The sequence below is a fragment of the Hylobates moloch genome, unplaced genomic scaffold (genome assembly GCF_009828535.3).
Source record: "Hylobates moloch isolate HMO894 unplaced genomic scaffold, HMol_V3 SCAFFOLD_3, whole genome shotgun sequence".
NCBI lineage: Eukaryota > Metazoa > Chordata > Mammalia > Primates > Hylobatidae > Hylobates > Hylobates moloch.
In genome coordinates, this window is record NW_026652278.1 from 69,993,248 (window position 1) to 70,014,615 (window position 21,368).

Below are 21,368 nucleotides of genomic sequence, written 5' to 3' on the forward strand. Positions count from 1 at the left end.
CCACAGACATCCAATAGAGCCCACTTCAACTTGCATGGTGCATGGGGTCCAGGACCGGGAGGCCCCCACACAGGGTTTCCGAAAGCCTCTCCATTTGTCTGCACTCTCCACCGCCGACCTTGTAGGAAATTTATTTCCATGCCCAGAAATATTGTTTGGACACAGTGGCTCAGTTATCTTCGCGCCTGCTTTTCTTAAATATATTTCACCTCTGCCACTAAGCAGATATTTAAAGATCTGTAGATACCGTAATCCTCAGCGATGCGGGACTCGCTCTGGTTATAGATAATATTCTCTGGGTGGTTATTTGGACATAAGTTCTATCTCCAGCCCAGATGACACCCAAGCAGGGGCTGTAAAGGACACTTGCTCTAGAATGTTTTCAACTGAAATATATGTCCACACACGGAGAATTTAAGAGTATTTTTATATTTCTCTCTAGATCTAAATATTCAGATGTGTTAATTACATGCCCTGGAAACTGGAAGCGATCAGTGGTGTTCACACTGGACGTGGAGCTGTTTGTATAATTTTCATCTTCCTGCACTTACACATGACTCTCAGTCTAATAAATTCAACCTTGTCATTTTTAGAATCGACGGGATTTCTCTGGCTGTCGTTTGCGCTGCATTTATCCGAATAAATCCAGCTTGCAGGCATCCTGCAAGAAACCGCTCCCGGCTCGCGTGTACGCCGACACCTCGGCTCAACGCGGGACTCGAGGTGGCTTCTAGTGCCCGGGTGGCTGCAAGTCTGGCCTCCGAGTGAGGCTGGACAAGCGGCGCCCCCAGGTCGAGCGGCCTCTCGCTGCCTGGCAGTGCCTGGCAGCCCCCACCTCTGCCGGTGCTTCGGGAACCCGCCTGGCCAGGTTAGCCCGCGGTGAAAAATGAAAGCAAATTCCCCAACAGAGGTAGCCGGAACTTTTCTCGACGAAGGCTCCCTCCTGCGCCTGTGTCTCGGAGAACCCCCAGAGCGCTGCAAGTTAGCAAGAGAGATTCGAAGGGGGCTCTGGAGGGCGCGCGAAGGGTGGGGCGAGGGGGCAAAGAGGCCACTGGGTGATCCAGCCTGGCCCGCGGTGAAACGCTAGAGAAGGCGCCTCGCCTTCCTTATTGCAATGCAACTCCTCGGCCCCAGACGGTAAAAATAGTTTCCAAGCTGCCGCGGACGCCCAGGATGTGTTTGCAGAGATCAAACTGGGGAGGAGGCAGCTTTGTAAAAGTTGCAGAAAGATTAGCCGAGAAGCGTCCGCCCGGCGGGGCTCAAGAAAGCTTGGGGACAGCTCCATGTTCCTTGGGGCGGAATGGCCCGAGAATTGGCCTGGGTAACCCCCTGCCCACTTCTCTGTCCTCACTTCGAGCCAGCGCTTAAATAACTTCCTGCCGCCTGCCCTGCAAACTTCCCGGCGCGGCGCCGGCGAGGCCAGGACACAGCAAAGACTAGCAAAACCCCGCCGCGGCGCGCTCGGCGTCAGCCCTGAGAGGCTGCGCGGGGTGGGAGGACCAGTGTGGTTTCCGCTCCCACTTGGCTGCCCAGACCCTCAAGACCGATCCCCCAACTGCTGGGAGTGGGTGCTTCCCTCTGGGAGCCGAGATCTTGTGGGGCCAGCGAGGGCGCAAAGTGCGCGCGCTAGCCCGCGCGGGGGCGGCCGCGCGTCTCTCCGCGGGGCCTGTCGCCAGGCCGGCTGCGGCGGGTGAGTGATGAGGGCAGAGAAGGGCGCCCATAAATCGCGGGTGTCAGGGCGAAAAACTCTCTTTATTGTCTGCGTGATGGATGGGCCCGGGGACGAGACACCAAATACTTCGTATCGCCTTTAAATGGGAACACATTTTCCGCGGCCATAATTCATGTTTTTTAAATAGAAAGTTTGAAATGTTGCCTATATTTCACCAGCCCTGACATATTTATGAATCGCTCCCTGCATGCAAATATCATTATTTAAAGCGCCGGGGAGAGCGCGGGGGAGGGGAGGAGGCGCGGTTCCCGGGGCGTGCGTGTGGTGAACCGGGGAAATGTCGGTGGAGGGGGGCCATCTCCCTAAAGGGCAGAGGGTGAGGTGCGGCGAATAGCCGTATCCGGAAACCGAGCGTGTCCCGGGGCTTCTCTCCCGCCGCCGGACCCCGCACGGCCGCCCTGTGACGTTTTTCGAGGCTTGGGACCTAAGACAGGCCCCCGGACCCTGCTGGGAAACCAGGGGGCGTTTTTTATCCCTCTCTGAGGCCATTATCCAAGCTGAAACCACGTTTTATAAGAAAAAAGTTTTTTTTTTAAAAAAAACAACAAATTTAACAAACACAAATAATAATAATAACCCAACATGTTTCGCGTTCTTTGCCACTGCATCGATTTTATTGATTTTCATTCTGCAAACCTGGGAATGTGCGCGCTCGGGAGGGGAGGCTGTCAAAACCCAGTCATCGCGGGGACTGGGTGGGGGACAATTCCCCGACGCCGCGGCCTGGACCCGCCCCCACCCAAACGGCGCACCACCTCCCACGCACCACGGAGCCTGCGCAAGCTGTGGGGCCATAAAGGAACCGGCCCCCAATCTCCGGGGGCTTCAGCCCGCCCCTCTCTCTCCCCAGTGCCCTGCAGCGCTCCCGACGTCCGTGTCTGCCCTCCCCAAGCCCCCACTGTCAATACAATCACTGTAAAAAATATATATATATATATTTTTAGAGCCAGGCACGTACCGTCGGCCTCTCCCCTGCCCGCTTGGCCCAGGAGGCGCCCACACGTGCGCCCTCACTTGCCGAGACTTTACCTGTGCAGTCCCCCGCGGCGCCTGCAGCCGCGCAGGTAACCGAGAAATGGAAGGGACGGCTGGGGAGTGAGAGGGACAGAGAGCACCGCCCGACTGAGCCAGACGCGCGGACCCGGGGCCTCCTCTCTGGACCGGTGCTGGGGCCCTGGCAGAACCAGCTCCGGGAGCCGAATTGAGCCAGGAAGAGTGGGCCGAGGGAGGGGCGAGGGGAACAGGCCTCGGGAGGGAGGGGCGGGCCCGGCGGCACTTCCGCTGGGGGTGGGGCTGCGGGCTGACGCGCCGGTCCCGCCCCTTCGCCGCGCGGGCCCGCCCGCTCCAGGCCAGGCTCCGCCCCCACCGCCTCGGAGCTGGATCTCAGCCCACGGCCCCCCCGCATCGCGCCCCCAACCCCGGAGGCCTCAGGCTGAACCGGGTTTCGCGGGAGGGCAGAGGGCGGCTCCCTTTTCCTCACCTGGGGGTACTCTCTTTTTAAGTCATAGGAACAGAAGCATCTGCAGACTAGGATCCCAGGCCCAAACTTGCACGTGAGATTTGTTGAAACTTAGGTCATTTGGTACTCCTGACACCTGCCTGGCCCAGGGGTCCTCACGCTCTCTCTGCGGGTGTGACCAGCCGTCCTCTGGGACAGTCGGGAATATAGTCCGTGCTCATAGGGTCCCACCTATCTTTCAGGAAGAACAAAAACAAAAACTAACACTTTTGATTGTTCATTTTGTGCCAGGTGCCATTTAGAAATTTTGTATGAATTATGTCCTCGCCCACAGCGACTCTCTGAGGTAGGTACCATGAATGCCCTATTTCATAGATAAAGAAATTGAGGCACAGAGAGAAGAAATCTGCCTTGCCTCACCCACATCCCATCCTTATCCCTTCTTTCCTTCAGATCTGGGGCATGCCAACTCCTTACTCTGGGGGAGTATTGGAGGGAGGGGGACTTTTACTTTTCTAATGGGGGAGTACCAGCCTGCTAACCACAACTATTTGCAGCTGAAGCCGGTGCAGACCAGGAGGGGGATCTGCACAGAGGAGAACAGTATAAGTGGCGTGGGGTCATCTTGGCCCCTGGCCAGCTCCCAGCCTAATGGGAAAACCGGACCATTGAGCATTCCTTGCTGTTTCCCTGTAGTCCCAGCCCAAGCCAGCCTGCGCTTTCTTTAAAAAGCAAATCCAACCATGTTTCTTTTCTGCTTAAAGGCATCCGGGTTCCCATTGTTCTTGAGAACAAGTTGCGCTTGCCTCCCCTGGCTGGCGGGTCTACACTGGCCCTGCCCCAGGTTGCCTTTCTGCCTTTGTCTGCCTCCACACCCCCTCACTCGGAACTCCTGCTACCCAAGGCTTCCTTTTAGTTCCTCAAATGTGCCATGCTACTCCCCACCTCAAGGGCTTTGCTCCTGCTCTTCTCTGTCTCTCTGGAATGACCTGTCCTTCTCTTCACCTGGCTTGCACATACTCTTCCTTCAGGTCTCAGCTCACACATCACTTTCCTGCATCCTCCCGCCTCCTGTTACCCTCACTTATAATAGAATTTCCTGTTGAGAGTCTGTCCCCTTCACTGGATGGTAAACTCCCAGGGGGTAGGGACTAGGGCCGTTCCTTCAAGGAACAAATGAAGAAAGAGCATTTGTATAAACCACCAACTGTGATGAACGAATGAAACTGCACTTTTTGGGGCCACCAGTAAGTATTCTCCATGGTCTCACATTCCAAGATGTTCTCAACTTAATGAAGGCGACGATACAAATCTCATGAAAACATACGTTATTTTAAATGCCTTTATTGTAAATGTCAAATAAGGGGATGCTGGAGGAGGTTGGAGAAGAGAAATACGCATGGATTACAGCCATTTATTCAGGGTTTCAAGATGCAAAATGTGTTGGTTGACACAATTTAATGGAAAACCATGCCACCCACAACCATCTCCCAGTGTTGTGCATGTATGTCTCAAGGCTCTAGCCCGCACCCCCTTTCCTCTTCCTTTCTTCACATATTATTGCTATCACAGTTCAGTTCTTACTAGTTTCTTACTGAACTGCTGCTACAAGAACCTTCTAATTGTTCTGCCCATCCTCCACCTCTCCTGCCTGTAATCCATTATACATACTCCTGCTGGGTTAGTTTTCCTGACCACATCATTCCGTTACTCAAAACTCTTCAGTGGCTCCCTGTCATACAATGCAACACTTGACTCTTCATAATCCACTTCCAAACTACTTTTGTAAAGCTTTAAGATGCATTCCAAAATTATGAAAGAAACACACGTTCACCTGAACCAGGAAAACACTCAAAAGATATACAAAGAAAAACATTAGCGATCTTCCTCACCTCCTCTGCATTTCCCACCAAGTCTCCCAAGACATCCATTGTTAAGGACCTGGGGTATAACTTCTACGTCTTTCACCATGCTCCATGCTCATAATAAACTGTATTCATATATGTGGAGCTATTGTGTTATTGCCTATTTATACAAAAAGGATTATATTAGGGGTCTCTGCAACTTACTCATTCATTCTTAACAATAAATGGGTCTATAGATATGGAATGAATATATTCATTTTTTAGCTACATAGTAATTTTATTATTTTTTTTTAATGTATGTATATATGTACGTATTTTAGACAGGGTCTCACTTTGTTGCCCAGGCTGGAGTGCAGTGGCACAAACACGGCTCACTGCTGCCTTGACCTTCCAGACTCAAGCGATCCTCCCACCTCAGCCTCTCAAGTAGATGGGACTACAGGTACACACCACCACACCTGGCTAATTTTTATATTTTTTGTAGAGATGGGGTTTTTCCATGTTGCCTCAGCTGGTCTTGAACTCCTGAGCTCAAGGGATCCACCTGCCTTAGCCTCCCAAAATGTTAGGATTACAGGCGTGAGCCACCATGCCAGCCAGCTACATAATGTTTCATAGGATGTATATACTACACCTATTCAACCATTCCCCTATTAATGGGCACATAGATTGTTACCAGGTTTTTTTTGCTAATAAAATTTCTTATGTCTATATCCTTGCAATTAGTGATTTTACTTCTCTAGGCTAGTTTACCAAAAGTGCAGCTACTTACACATCAGCCAAATTGAATTTCTTTGTTCTCTCCACATGCCCTGTGTTTTCCTTCTGTCTCCTCTCCCTGGAAAGCCCTTGTCCTCCACGCTTGTGGTCTAACTTCCAATCCTGCAATGGTCAAATCTGATACCAGAATTTAGATATATTATCCGATATCCACCTCCCTCCACCTTCCTCATTTGAACACTGTAGTAGTGTACCAGGCCCAGGCAGTGGTTTGCGATTGGCATAGGCCAATCATGACAATCCTGTTTTCATCTTTCCCTTGCATCCCTGTAGCTGGGTGGTCATGCAACCTATTTTGGCAAATGAGGAACAAGTAGAAGTACAGGGGTGGCAAAACAGGAAGTGAGTGTTGAGAAGCACTCTATTTTCATGATCAAAGGGGATGTTGCCTATGATTGGACCCTTCCCTTTCCCCTCCTTCCTTGCGTGAGCTTGGACATAATACCTACAGCTGTAGTAGCCATCTTGTGACCATGAGGGAAAGTCCTAGAAAACAGAAGAAAGAGACTTAATCCTGATGTCATTGGGACACTGAGCCATCACCAACAATCCTCCTTCTCCAAAACTTTTATTTTGTTAGAAAAATCCCTATTCGTTTAAGCCAGTGAAATTGGGGATTTTTATAATTGTAGCCAGACATATTCTTCACCTTCTTTAACAAGAAATACCACCCTCCGTCTCAAAAAAAAAAAAAAAAAAAAAAAATGCCATCACAGTGGTCCAAAACAGTTTTTAGAAACTTATATTAGAGACTTGCCTTCAAGTATAGTTTTTGAAATAGCCTCAGAACCAGGCAAACATTCTTATGGCATGGCTTTGGTATTTTAGAATGGCCAAAAGACACCTGGAGGCAAGTGTGGTAATACCTTTAACCTTCAGTGCTACAGTAAAGTATTGCATGGTGGACATTTAATTTCTTCCTACTCATTTGGTTGCCTAACATCTGAATCCTCTCCTTGTTGGAAAGCAGGGCCTGCGTCTGATTACTGAAGTGGAAGAGGCCACATCCTCCTTCTCTCTGCCCTCTACCAATGGATGCTCCCTACCTGGGTCTCAGACTCAAGGGTTGAGCAGAGGATTGTGGTAGTTTGGAAACTCTTCTCAGTAGCAGCAGTGAGCCCAATGCAATGGCATTGACTAGGAGGGACAGAGAGGACAGTCACTGTCATGTTCACTGTGATCATGGCAGCCACTCAGGCAGTGGACTAACTTGGCTGGTATGGTAGCATAGCCAACCGCATTTCCATTTCCCAGCTGCTGACAGTTCCTGTCCTTTTCCCAAGTGTAGGTCTCCAGTCTCTTCCCACTGATTCTGTGAACTTCCTGATATCCTTCTGATACATTCCTTTTCTGCTTAAGTTAATCAGAGCTAGTTCTGGTCACTCACAACCAACAACGTCAACTGATTTGCCATAGCCTGGCTGTTCAGGTGGCTTCTAAACAGGTCCAATGGGGATTACTTCTTAGTTGTGTCTGTGGGTTCCTATGATGGGTACTTGTGTGGGACCCCAGCACCAAACAGCCTGGCTGAATACCAACCCAACCAGGTAACGACTTCAGCTGAAAAACTGATCAATGCAGTAAAGAGAAGCAGTCATGTCAGCGTTGAGTGAGAGAATCACACTTGGTTTTACTGAGTGCCTACTGTGTCCTGGACACAATTCTAGGTAGCTTACAACATTATCTTACCTCTTACCAAAGCCCGGTGAGAAAATGATTTTTATCTCCATCTGGTTTGAGAATGTACAGAATTTTTTCCCTTCTAGCCCTTCCCTCCCACAAGCCTGGATGACACCCAATATATCTGATGAAGGTGTCTAAGGCATCAAAGGACACTGTCAAGATCAATCGCCTTGGGAAACAGTCAACTTTGCTTCTTCCTAGCAGAGCTTAAGAGCTTAAGAAACTGGCACCTTGGGGTGCTCAAAAATGTTTGTGGAATGCAATCAATGGCACAGAAACATCTCCAGGGGACATTTCCTTGGGAAAGTCCTGGCCTGAAGCATTTGGGGTCTTGTGTGAGTATGGGGGGAGCACCAGGGAAGAGGTAGGTTTTCCCTACTCACTGCACTACACTTTCCCAAACCTTGACCTTGGCTAATATGCTTCATGTCTCTGGGCTTAGTGTTTATTCTTCTTTTCTCTTCTTTTTCTGTCTCTATCCCTACTTTTTCCCTTCATTTCCCCTCACCTTTTCTATTAATCAAGGCATTAATAAGGACACAAATGATGTCATCTTACTTTTATTCCCTACATAGTCCACCATATGCATCAACTGCATTCAATAAATATAGGTTAGGCCAGGTGTGGTGGCTCACGACTGTTATCTGAGCACTTTGGGAGGCTGAGGTGGGAGAATCGCTTGAGGTCAGGAGTTTGAGACCAGCTTGAGCGACATAGTGCGACCCTATATCTACAAAAAATAAAAAAAAAATTAGCTGGGAGCGGTGGTGCATGCCTGTAGTCCCAGCTACTCAAGAGGCTGAGGTGGGAGGACAGCTTGAGCCCAGGAGATGGAGGCTGCAGTGACCTGTGACAGCACCACTGTACTCCAGCCTGGGGGAGCAAGACTCTGTCTCAAAAAAAATTAATATATAGGTTATATAAATACATTTTTAAGGATTTGACTTTCTTAGTCCCCACCTTTGTAACTGAACATGCTGCCCTGCAGTGACTCCTACCAGCTCTTTGACCACATTCTCATATTCACAACGTTTTACTTGAACAGCCAAAGGCTTTATCATGTCCTCAGTCTCCCTGCCCTGCTGCTTCAGAAGAAAAGGGCGACCAGCCCCTTCAGCGGGGGTGGGGGTGTGCAGTGAGAAGTGGCAACAGTGGCCCGGGGAGCTGGCTGGTGTTGGGAGGGTGGGTCTGCCAGGCTGTGGGCAGGGATTGGGGGGATCTAGTGGGGATCAGCTCTGACCACTAGCATCATCTTTGACCTCTTTCCCCCTTAATCATAATTAGCACCCAGACTGTGTTGACTGATTCTCCCTTTGAAATGGGAGATCCACAAGCATTTATGGAAGGAGCAAATGAGTTACTTCCTGCAGAACCCAGGTGTGAAAGGAGTTAGTAAACATGCCAGAATGAGGCCGGCAGTCACGGGAACCAAATGTAGATTAACCCAAAATGTCACAAAGATAAAAAGCAGGGGAATAAGGGCTTTTTAGGAAGGATGGCATTCCATCTTCCCCGAAACGCTTCTGCCTCAACCTCAGTTCTCCTCAGCACCCATCTGAAATCCTCCTACGGTAGCCTCCCGGAGTCCTACCTTCCCAAACACTGCTTTGATTGGATCCCACATTGCTCCAAACCCTCATGGACAATCCATTTTCTGCCAAAAAGCATTTCATGTGCCTTAGCTTCTCTCCTTCAATCTTTTTTTTCTTTTTTTTTGAGATGGAATGTCACCTACTCTGTCACCCAGGCTGGAGTGTAGTGGCATGATCTCAGCTCATTGCAACCTCTGCCTCCCAGGTTCAAGCGATTCTCCTGCCTCAGCCTCCTGAGTATCTGGGATTACAGGCACCCACCACCACGCCTGGCTAATTTTTGTTTTTTTTGGTAGAGATAGGGTTTCACCATGTTGCCCAGGCTGGTCTTGAACTGCTGGCCTCAAATGATCCACCCACCTCGGCCTCCCAAAGTGCTGGGATTACAGGTGTGAGCCACCATGCCTGGCCGCTCTCCTTCAGTCTTACTGTCAAGACTTGCTTTCCACTGTCCCTGAGGACCAGCCATCCAGCCAGCCTGGAATCTTCCCCCTGCACCAACACACCCTTCTCTGTCCCGTCTGTACTCATGAGGCTCCCTCCTGTACCATCCAGCTCAGGACACAGCACTGCCCTGCCCCTTCCTCCATCTGAGTAGAGCATGGTGCTTCAGCATGTGGTGGTCTCTGGGGCACGACTGCTTGGGTCCAAGGAACAGCAGCACCACACTTGCTAGATGTGTGACCTGGGGCAAGCTTCTTCACTTCTCTGAAGTTTCAGTTTTCTCTTCTGCCAAATGGATGTAATAATGATCTCTACTTCATATGGTCGATGGGTAAATTAAATGAGACAATGCATGTGCCTGGCACAGAGAGAGTGCTCAAAGTGGTCATTATTATTATTATCCCGTGTTCTTTCTACCTCTGAATCCCTGGAGTGCTTGCTGTCTGTGCCACTGATCTGGCACTTAATTATCTACTAATTGATTATATCTTTTATTAGCTATTTAAATTCTTATTGTTTAGCTTTTTGTGTATATGTGTGTGTTTAATTTCCAATTAGATCTTAAGCTCCTCCAGGGCTGAACCAGATGCCTTCTTTATACTCTCAACACAGACTAGCAGACAGCTAAGTAACAAGCAGGCACTAATTAATGAACGCTTATTAAAATGGGCAATAAAACATTCAATGCCTGTATATTTTTTTCACAACCAGGATCTCCCTTAATCCTCGCAACAATCCCCATTTTACAGATGAGAAAACTGAGGTTCACAGAGAGAGTCATTTGCTCAAGTTCCAAAAGTAAGGGCTCTCTGTGGCCTCACAACAGCTTCCTTCAGCTTTCAGAAATCCTGGCAATGCCTCCCTCTCATGCTCTAATGACCAAAGCACACCTTCTCTGCTAACCCAGTTAAGCATCCCTGACACCTCTAACATTCTTTCCATGTGCTCATGGGAAGAGATGTTGAAGATATATCATTAAATGGAAAAAGCTGGTTATGAAAGAGCAGGGGTGCACACACACCCACAGCAAATACATATCACCTAGAAAGCTGGCTGCAAGGGCGTCTATGGGACCGATGGTCGTCTTAGGGGGTGGGGTCGTGGGTGATTTTAACCTTTTCTTGCTCACCTGTAGTTTCTACTACAAACATTCATACTTTTATACATTGAGAAAAAAACAATACAAGTTTTGTTTGCTTACTTGTTTAACAGAGACAATGATGCAAGCCTCCTAGTTGCCTTTTACTAACAAATGCTCCTAGTGGAGGCAACCTCTTCCCTCTCCCTTCCTCCCTCCTCACTCTGAGCCAGGTGGGCAGAGACCCATCGCTGGCACTTATTAGTCACAGGTTTGAAATGCAGGGGTGGGTTGGGGAGGTAGAAGTGATTGGTGTGGGGTGGGAATTTGGGGATTCTTTTATCCCTTGCATCTCAAAGGCTGACAGGCTCTTGAGGGGTGGAAATGACTGGTAATTAGTGAACCTTCTCCAGAGTATACACGAAAGACACACTTCACAGTCTCCGTGACCTCTGCAGCCCGGTGAGGCTTTGTTATGTAGATGCTCTTAATTGGGTGAGTCACTTACTGCAAACAGCTTCAGGAGAGAGCACTGTGGGCTGTTTCAGGGAGGCTTCCTACCAGGGCTTCTAACTCAGGAATTAGAGGGGTTGACAGCAATGGCCTCCAGCTAACTCCACTCCTACCCCCATAGAAATGAGAAGTGGTCCCCACGGTTAGAAGTCAACACAGCAAGCTTTTAGGGCATCTTGAGTATGAAGAGTGTTAACTGATGGCCTTCATCCTCCTCCTCCTCCCACTCTCCATCTCCCTCTTCTTTCCAGTTTATTGATTATCCATTCTGGGCAAGGCTGGGAATATTTTGTGATATAAACTGGGTTCCCTTCATTCAAGGAGCTGACCACCTAGTTGGGAAGTCAGGAACAGATATGCGTGGACATAACACCACCAAAAAGCAGGTTTCCATGTCAGGCCCAAGGAATATGCATTAAAATGACATTTCAGACCCCAGAGCAGTCGCTGAAGGCTGGACCATTAGGGAAAACCTGTCCACAGGGACAGCAGGACTTGGAAGGTGTTCTGGGGAGAGGGATTCCCAGGATTCGGAGACTTTACAAACAAAAGCATCTTCAGGTCACTGTCACACCCAGAGCCATGGCCCCCAGCACCCTAAGCATGGTGCAGATGTCAGAGACACACAGTGCAGTGTGGGAATGACTCGCGGGTGCTCGGGCAGGCTGTTGGTCCTACAGAGTCCCATCTGCTGCTCTTCCCAGAGGAGGACACAATGCATGAAGGCTTTCAAATGCATCATGTCCCAAACGGAACTTATCATGTGGTATTTTGGTGAATGACAGCATCTAAGCTCCTTCATCCTTTGCTCCCAAACAGGCATTACGTTAAGGCAGTTGGGCGGCAATCTCTTTGCAACCATCCCTTCCTGTCCCCTTGCATCCCTACTGCTGCATTCTCTCTTCAGGCCCTCGCCACCCTTTCTAGGGGTAGGATACACTTGCAGAGTCTGTGCGGACATTTTCCTACTCTCCCCCTTCTCAGCCATCCTTTCCCAAACTGTCAGATTGATTGCACTAAAATGCCGATGTGCTTAATTTTACTCCCATTGTCCTCAAAGTGAGGCCTAGTCAGCTCTTTCCCATCTGGCCCTTGCCTGCCTCTTTTGCTGTCCAGATCGTCAAGGTCACCAATGACCCACAAATTGTTAAATCCAATGTTAATGCTCAGTCCTCCATTTACTTGGCCTTAACCAGCACTGGACGCAGTTCATCATGCCATCTTCCTTTCAGTCCTTCACATTGTATTTATTTATAACATTTTCAAACATATGAAAAAAATTTAAAGAATAGGACAATGAATGTCCAGTACCCTTCACCTCAACTCACCAGCTGGCAACACTTCGCCACATTGGTTCTCCCTCTCCTCCCCACCCTGCCACACACAATTTTTGGGAACCATTTGAAAGCTGTGGGCATCTTGATGGCTACTCTTAATTTCTTCATGTCCTAAGGAAAAGGATATTCTCTTATGAAACCACAAGACAGCACAATGCAGAAAAGTAATGTTAATTCAATATTGTCAGTAATATTATCAAACAGTTCACATATAAACGTTCCCAGTTGTCCCTATCATGTCTTTTTAGCTGTCCCTCTTCCAGTTCCAGTGTTCAATAAAGGAGCATGCATTTGACTTGGCTGTCATGTCTCCTTGGTCCATTTTTATCTAGAACAGTTCTCCCAGCCTTTTTGGTTTTTCATTATATTATTTTGGACAGTCTAGTGTTATTGTCTTATAAAATATTCCACTTTCTGGATTTGTCTGTTTCCTCACCTGTGGATTCTGGTTAAACTTTTAAAGGCAAGAACAGCATGCAGGTGGTGTTCTTGCTATTAATCACATCAGAATCACATCAGAATTCCCATTGAATCACATCAGAGGCCCATGATGTGAGGTCGTATCACCCTTGGAGATGCTGTCTGAACTATTGGTTAGGGTTGTGACCCCTAGATCTCTCCACTGTAGAGGTACATTTTCCCCTTTGTATGTTCCTCTTTGTCTGTGGGGTGACACTTTGTGTCTATTTTTAATTTAATTTAATTTTATTTTATTTATTTTGAGATGGAGTCTTACTCTGTCGCCCAGGCTGGAGTGCAGTGCCATGATCTCAGCTCACTGTAACCTCGGCCTCCCAGGTTCAAGTGATTCTCCTGCCTCAGCCTCCTGAGTAGCTGGGATTACAGGTGTGCACCACTAGGCCCGGCTAACTTTTGTAATTTTAGTAGAGATGGGGTTTCACCATGTTGGCCAGGCTGGTCTCAAACTCCTGACCTCAAGTGATCAGCCCTCTTCGGCCTCCCAAAGTGCTGAGATTACAGGCATGAGCCACCGCACCCGGCCTGTGAGGTGATACTTTGGAGGCCATGCAAATATCCTATTCATTCCATGCTTTCAACATCCCCTGGTGATCCTTGGCAACATTGGTTGTCACCTTGGAAACCCTGTCTTTTCTGATCACTTTCTTTTCTTGGCTCCCAGGCCCTAACTTGCCTTTGATTCTTCCTTTCCTCTCCAGTTGCTCCTTCTCAATCTCTTTGTGATTCTTCCATTTTCTTTGACCTCTAACTGTTGGAGGGTTCTGGTGCTCAATCTTCAGATCTTTTTCATCCTGTCTTTTGGCTTTCTATGCCACCTGAAAGCTGAAGACTCCCAAATTTCTAACTCTAGTCCAGATCTGTCTCTTAAACTCCACACTCATGTATCCAGTTTCCTTCTTGTCATCTCCACTTATAAGCCTCAAGGTCAAGGCCAGCCACGTGGCTCAAGCCTGTAATCCCAGCACTTTGGGAGGCTGAGGCTGGAGGATCACTTGAGCTCAGGATTTTGAGGTTACAGTAAGCTCTGATTGCACCACTGCACTCCAGCCTGGGTGACAGTGAGACCCTGTCTCTAAAACCCAGCCAACTAAAAATAAGCATCAAAATCATCTTAGGCCGGACTTGGGGGCTCACGCCTGTAATCCCAGCACTTTGGGAGGCCAAGGCAGGTAGATTGCCTGAGCTCAGGAGTTTGAAACCAGCGTGGGCAACATGGTGAAACCCTATCTCTACTAAAAATACAAAAAATTAGCTGGGTGTGGTGGTGGGCACCTGTAATCCCAGCTACTCGGGAGGCTGAGGCAGGAGAATTGCTTGAACCTGGGAGGCAGAGGTTGCAGTGAGCCGAGATCGTGCCACTGCACTCCAGCCTGGGCAACAGAGTGAGACTCTGTCTCAAAATAAATAAATAAATAAAAATAAAAAATCTCAAACTTATCAGGTCTAAAAATGACCCCTGATGCCCTTCACCCTCTAATTTTCTCATCCATTGCAATTCATTTATTCAAAAAATATTTGTTGGGCTGGGTGTGGTGGCTCAGCCTGTAATCATCAACATGTAGGGAGGCCGAGGCAGGCAGATCGCTTGAGCTCAGGAGTTTGAGACTGGCCTGGGCAACATGGTGAAAGCCTGTCTCTACAAAAAATACAAAATTTAGCCGGGCATGGTGGTGTGTGCCTGTGGTCCCAGGTACTCGGGAGGCTGAGGTGGGTGGATTGCTGGAACCCGGGGGCCAGAAGTTGCAGTGAGCCGAGATCTCACCACTGCACTCCAGGCTGGGGGACAGAGCCAGACCCTGTCTCTGTCAAACAAAAAAAAACACAACAAAAAATAAAATCAAACTCTTTGTTGAATGCCTATAATCTGCCTGACATGACTCTACACTTTGGGAACAGAGTAGTTTAAAAAAAAAAAAAAAAAAGAAAGAAATTCCACCCCATGGAGCTTACTTTCAGTAGGGGAATCGAAAATAAATAAGTAAATAGAGAGTAATGAGTGCTGTGGAGAACCATACAGCAGGGAAGGGGGACGGGAGCACCAGGGTGGACAGGGTGATTAGGGAAGGCCTCACTGAGAAAGTGAGATGAAGCCGAGACCGGCAGAAAGTGAGGGATGGAGCGTGACAACTCTATCTTTCTGGCTGCTCAGGCAAACACCTTGGAGCTACGCTTGACTATTGGTTTCTTACACTTTGCATGTCCAATCCATCAGAAAATTCTGTTGATGCCATCTTCAAAATACATCCAGGCACTGTTCACAGTCCACAGGATTCCTGTGACAGCCTGCTGTCTGGCCTCCTGGCCTCTGTCCCTTCTCCATGATCCATTCCCAGCACAGCAGCCAGAGCAGTCTTTTTTTTTTTTTTTTTTTTTTTTTTGAGACAGAGTCTTGCTCTGTCGCCCAGGCTGGAGTGCAATGGCGTGATCTCAGCTCACTGCAACCTCCACCTCCCAGGTTCAAGCGATTCTCCTGCCTCAGCCTCCCAAGTAGCTGGGATTTCAGGCATGAACCACCACACCTGGCTAATTTTTGTACTTTCAGTAGAGACGAGGTTTCATCATGTTAGTCAGGCTGGTCTTGAACTGCTGACCTCGTGATCCGCCCACCTCGGCTTCCTGAAGTGCTGGGATTACAGGCGTGAGCCAGCCACCACGCCCGGCCCAGAGCAGTCTTTTCTTTTCTTTTTCTTTTTTTTTTTTTTTGAGACAGAGTCTCACTTTGTTGCCAGGCTGAAGTGCAGTGGCCCAATTTCGGCTCATTGCAACCTCCACCTCCTGGGTTCAAGCGATTCTCCTGCCTCAGCCTCCTGAGTAGCTGGGACTACAGATGTGCCCCATCACACCCAGTTAATTTTTGTATTTTTCGTAGAGATGGGGTTTCACCATTTTGGCCAGGATGGTCTTGATCTCTTGACCTCGTGATCCGCCGACCTTGGCCTCCCGAAGTGCGGGGATTACAGGTGTGAGCCACCGCACCCAGCCAGCCATAGCAGTCTTTACAAAATGTGAGTCAGATCAGGCCCATCCTCTGCTCAGGACCCCCGATTTAGCCAGGAGTGCTCATGCCTGTAATTCCAGTACTTCGGGAGGCCGAGGTGGGCAGATCCCGCAAGCTTAGGAGTTTGAGATCAGCCTGGGCAACACGGCAAAACCTCATCTCTACAAAGAAATTTAAAAAAACATTAGCCAGGTGTAGTGATGTGCACCTGTAGTCTGAGGTCCTCTGGTGGCTGAGGTGAGAGAATTGCTTGAACCGGGGAGGTTGAGGATGCAGTGAGCTGTGATCATTCCACTGCACTCCAGCCTGGGTGCCAGAGCAAGACCCTCTCTCAAAAACAAAAACAAAACAAACAAAAAACCCTCTCCATCTCAGGTGGAGTACAAACTCAAGTCCTACTCTCAGTCTATTTGGCCCTACATGATCTGTCCCCTTCACACCTGCCCTGTGACTTCACTTACCATTACTCTCCCCCATCACTAACTCCAGCCCACACGAGCGCTTGCTGCCTCAGGGCCTTTGCACTCGCTGTTCCTATTGCTAGGCACATTTTCTCCCTAGAAGTTCACTTGGCTCTCCCCCACTTCCTGCAGATCTCAGCTTCATCTCAGTTTCTCAGTGGGGCCTTCCCTGGTCACCCTGTGTACCCAGCACTCCTGTCCCCCTTCCCTGCTGCATTGTTCTCCACGGGACTCATCACACTCTATTTTCCTTCTCCCCTTCCCCTTCCCTTTCCTTTCTTTTTTTCTTGTGTTGCTCTGTTACCCAGGCTGGAGTGCTGGGATCACAGCTCACTGCATCCTCATCCTCCTGGGTTCAAGTGATCCTCCTACTTCAGCCTCCTGAGTAGCTTGGACTACAGGCGCACACCACCATGCCCAGCTAATTTTTTGGTAGTTTTGTAGAGACAGGCAAAACCACATTTGCCAGGCTGGTCCTGAACTCCTGGGCTCAAGTGATCCACCCATTTTGGCCTCCCAAAGTGCTGGGATTACAGGCGTGTGCCACCACGCCTGACCTCCTTGTTTATTTTCTGTTCTTCTACTGAAAATAAGCTCCACAAGGGTAGAAACTTTCTTTTTCTTTTTTTTACAGCTATGTCTCCAGAGTTTAGATTCCTGTCAGGCAGATAGTAGGTACTCAACTAGTATTTTTTGAATGAATGAACTGAATGAATACATTTCTAGCACCTCAGTATAAGCTATAAATCCTCTCAGGTCTAAGGAAGTACTGGTATCTATAATGTCTGCATTCCCTACTGGCCACTAGTAGCTATTTCAGTGAGATGGGAGACCAGGGCTTGCCTAGGAATGGGGTTCAGGGTTCAGACCATAGCCGTGAGATGGAACACATGGATCCAAGGTTGGCAAGTGTCTCACATGGCTATGTGCTTACATGTATGTTTGTGGGCTTTTTTTTTTTTTTTTGAGACAAAATCTTGCTCTGTCACTCAGGCTGGAGTGCAGTGGTATGATCTCAGCTCACTGCAGTCTCCGCCTCCCTGGTTCAAATGATTCTCTTGCCTCAGACTCCCGAGTAGCTGGGATTATAGGCACCCAGCACCACACCTGCCTAATTTTTGTATTTTTAGTGGAGATGGTGTTTCACCATGTTGGCCATGGTGGTCTAACTACTGACCTTAAGTGATCCACCTGCCTTGGCCTCCCGAAGTGTTGAGATTACAGGTGTGAGCCACTGTGCCCAGCCTGTTTGTGTGCTTTTGTGTGTCGAGGAGATTCTGTGCCAGTGCAAACATGTATAAGGGCCAGCACTCCTTCTGTGTTTCCCTCTTCAAGAAAACCACAGATGCTTTATAGAGCTGTGGAACCTCTGTGTGTCCATGAATGACTCTGCTTCCAGCTGCTGCATCCCGAAGGCTTAGCCTACCTGTGATTTGGAGCTAAGGAGCAAATCAAAGCCAGGTGCAGCTGTACTGGAAGACTCTTCTTTCTGGCTGGGGTGTCACTTTGTCCTTGGAAACACTCAAGTTCAAGTTCACCACTCAAGCATCAGCAAAGTGACTACATGAGACTAAGAGAATGTGTTTGCTATTCCCTCTGCAAACCCTTCTCCCAAGGCCTTCCCATGGCTTGCTCCATCTCATGATTCTGAATTCAGCTCAAATGTCACTCCCTTGAGAGAGGCCTTCCCAGAACATTCCACAGCTGTCTGAGGCCATGCAGTTTGTGCATCACAATAGCATTGTGCAGAGGGGGTAAGTGGGGCCAAAATCCAGCCTGTGATCCACTCCTCAAGGATTTCATAAGAAAAAGGCTTTGGAGGGTGAGCAAAGACCTTGGACACTGTGTCTAGGTTAGCACCCCCATCTCCCATACCCTGTCTCACATTGCCACTTTTGTCTTCATAGTATGGATGACTGCTATCTGAAATGAGGTATTTTGCCTACTTGAAATCATGTTTCAACTTGTTAGCCCTCTTCTCCCACCATAATGGAAGCCTCACAGGAGTAAGGACTGTATCTGTCCTGTTACTATTTGTCCTCCCAGTGCTCGACACATAGTAGGTGCTCAATAAATATCTACTAGTGAATGTATTGTCTTTTAGTTTTATTTTTATTGATACATAATAGATGTATATATCTTGGGAGTACATATAATACATTCATATAATTTGTAAAGATCAGATCAATGTAATTTTTTTTTTTTTTGAGATGGAGTCTTGCTCTGTTGCCTATGCTGGAGTGCAGTGGTGCAACTGCAGCTCACTGCAACCTCCAACTCCTGGACTCAAGGGATCCTCTTGCCTCAGCCTCTCAAATAGCTGGGATCACGGGTGTGTGCCACCATGCCCAGCTAATTAAAAATTTTTTTTTGTAGAGATGGCAATCTCATCATCTTGCCCAGGCTTGTCTCAAATTCCTGAGCTCAACTGATCCTCCCACCTCAGCTTCCCAAAGTGCTGTGATTACAGGTGTAAGCCACTGTGCCCAGCCTCAATGTAGTTCAGCTATATATAACTTTAAATATTTGTCTTTTTGCTAGGAACATTCAAATTATTCTCTCCTAGTATTTTGAAATATACAATAGATTTGGGGAGATGTGCATTTTTATCTAAGTAATCAACAGCTCCTTAGATCAGTAAGTTTGCATTTGAGGAAAGTGAGGAACTTAGGAGTGGAAGGATTCATTTATGAGCACCCAGCGAGTTAGTAGCAAAGCTAGCTCCTGAACCCAGCTCTCCTAGGCCAGGGCACTGCCCACCATAAGGCTCCAGCAGTATCAACCTTCATCTGGCCCTCAGAATCTGGCACTGGTGGTGCCAGGCGCACTTGACACTTGCTTTGCCCTGGGTTCACAGCTGCGAAGAGAGCCTGGGCTTCTTTCGGAGAAGTGGGAAGAGACTCAGAATTAACATCGGTAAGTCACACCAGAACCCTCATGTGTACATTATTATTATTGCCCCCCCATATATTCTAAAATAATCCCTGTAAATAATTATGAAAATAAATCTCGGTGACAAATTTTTTATTTTATTTCCAGGAACACATTTATTCATCATAATCTCTTCAGGGGTAGGACAAATTGGATCACTGAGTAGTGAATACAATTTGCAAATAGGCAATATAAGTAGAGAGAAAATTAATATGTATTCCTTGGTGCTCTAAAAGGAGAGGAAGAACATTAATAGCCATTTCCTTGCAGATATAACTTTCAACATGTTATTTCTGATCTATCAGCGTGAGGCTCCATATGAGGAAAATGGTTGCAACGTGACAAGAAGCGATTAGATGTGAAATGGCATCTTTCAGCTGCTCCTCTCAGCCTCCTTATCCTATTTTTAGTGGGACATAGGAGGAGTCCTGTTTTCTTTTCTGGCCTGGGGTTGCCTGCTTATTTGCTGGGTGACCTTGGGCAAGTCCCTTCTGCCCTTTAAGCCTCAGTTTCCCTCATCAGTAATTGGAGTAGATGATTTCTAAAGCAGTGAGTTTTGGATGATCATAAATCCAAATTATTTTGGGAGTACTTGAGAAAAATACAGATACCAGGGGACCACCTTAATGAACTGACTACCAAGTTCCATGTATTTTAATTGAGGGTGGGAGGAACCCTTCCCCAACTTCCAAGTGGCAGAACCTCTCCAAGTCAAGTCGGGGATTCTGGAAAGGTGCTCCCATTGGAAATAGACAGTTGGGTGGGTTCTCTTTCCCTCTTGAAGGTCCAATGTGAGCCCCCCTCCTCCAATCAGCGATGACCTGCCTCCCACGCCCAGCCAAGGACTTAGGGTTGCGGCGAGTTCCAGGTAAAATGGGAAATAAGATTTGTTTCTCATTGCTGTTTTCAGGATTTGTTAAAATAGTACTAAGAGATTAGCAGATAGTAGTTTTCATGGTAAATTCTCTATTCTATGCCAATCTCCTCCTTTTTTGTTTTTAATTATAAAAGTAGTATATGCATGTTACCAAAACCACAGAAGAAATGGAGTGAAAGGCAGAAGCTCCTTTCCCACTTCCACCTTCCTCAAACCCACTCCATTTTCCACAGCCACCTAATGTTTGCATTTTACTTTTTTTTTTTTTTGAGACGGAGTCTCGCTCTGTCGCCCAGGCTGGAGTGCAGTGGCGCAATCTCGGCTCACTGCAAGCTCCGCCTCCCGGGTTCACGCCATTCTCCTGCCTCAGCCTCTCCGAGTAGCTGGGACTACAGGCGCCCGCCAACACGCCCGGCTAATTTTTTTTGTAGTTTTAGTAGAGACGGGGTTTCACCGTGGTCTCGATCTCCTGACCTCGTGATCCGCCCGCCTCGGCCTCCCAAAGTGCTGGGATTACAAGCGTGAGCCACCGCGCCCGGCCCTGCATTTTACTTTATTTTTATTTTTCTAGCAAGAGAATCTTACTATGTTGCCCAGGCTGGTCTCAGTGCTGGATTACAGGTATGAGCCACCACGCTCAGTCCTATTGTTTGCATTTTCACAGAGAAACAATGACAAAACCTTTTAAGACCTAAAGAGAAGGAAAACAGCCATGTGCGGTGACTCATGCCTGTAACCCCAGTACTTTGGGAGGCTGAGGTGGGTGAGTCGCTTGATCCCAGGAATTCAAGACCAGCCTGGCCAACATGACAAAATCCTGTCTCTACAAAAAATACAAAAAAATTAGCCAGGCATGGTGGTGAGTGCCTGTAGTCCCAGCTACTTGGGAGGGTGAGGCAGGAGGATCACCTGAGCCCTGGAGTCGAGGCTGTGGTGAGCTATGATTGCGGCACTACCCTCCAGCCTGGGAAGGCCGGGCGCGGTGGCTCACGCTTGTAATCCCAGCACTTTGGGAGGCCGAGGCGGGCGGATCACGAGGTCAGGAGATCGAGACCATGGTGAAACCCCGTCTCTACTAAAACTACAAAAAAAAATAGCCGGGCGTGGTGGCGGGCGCCTGTAGTCCCAGCTACTTGGA

At 48.2% G+C, this 21,368-nt stretch overlaps 1 long non-coding RNA gene across 1 annotated transcript; it reads left to right on the forward strand.

The window, feature by feature from the left end:
• The first annotated feature begins 2,508 nt into the window (after window positions 1-2,508).
• Window positions 2,509-4,681, forward strand: LOC131382997 (uncharacterized). Its single transcript, XR_009212645.1, has 3 exons — window positions 2,509-2,796; window positions 3,483-3,537; window positions 3,645-4,681. It is a non-coding gene; the product is annotated as an uncharacterized LOC131382997 (long non-coding RNA).
• Window positions 4,682-21,368: the final 16,687 nt, after the last annotated feature.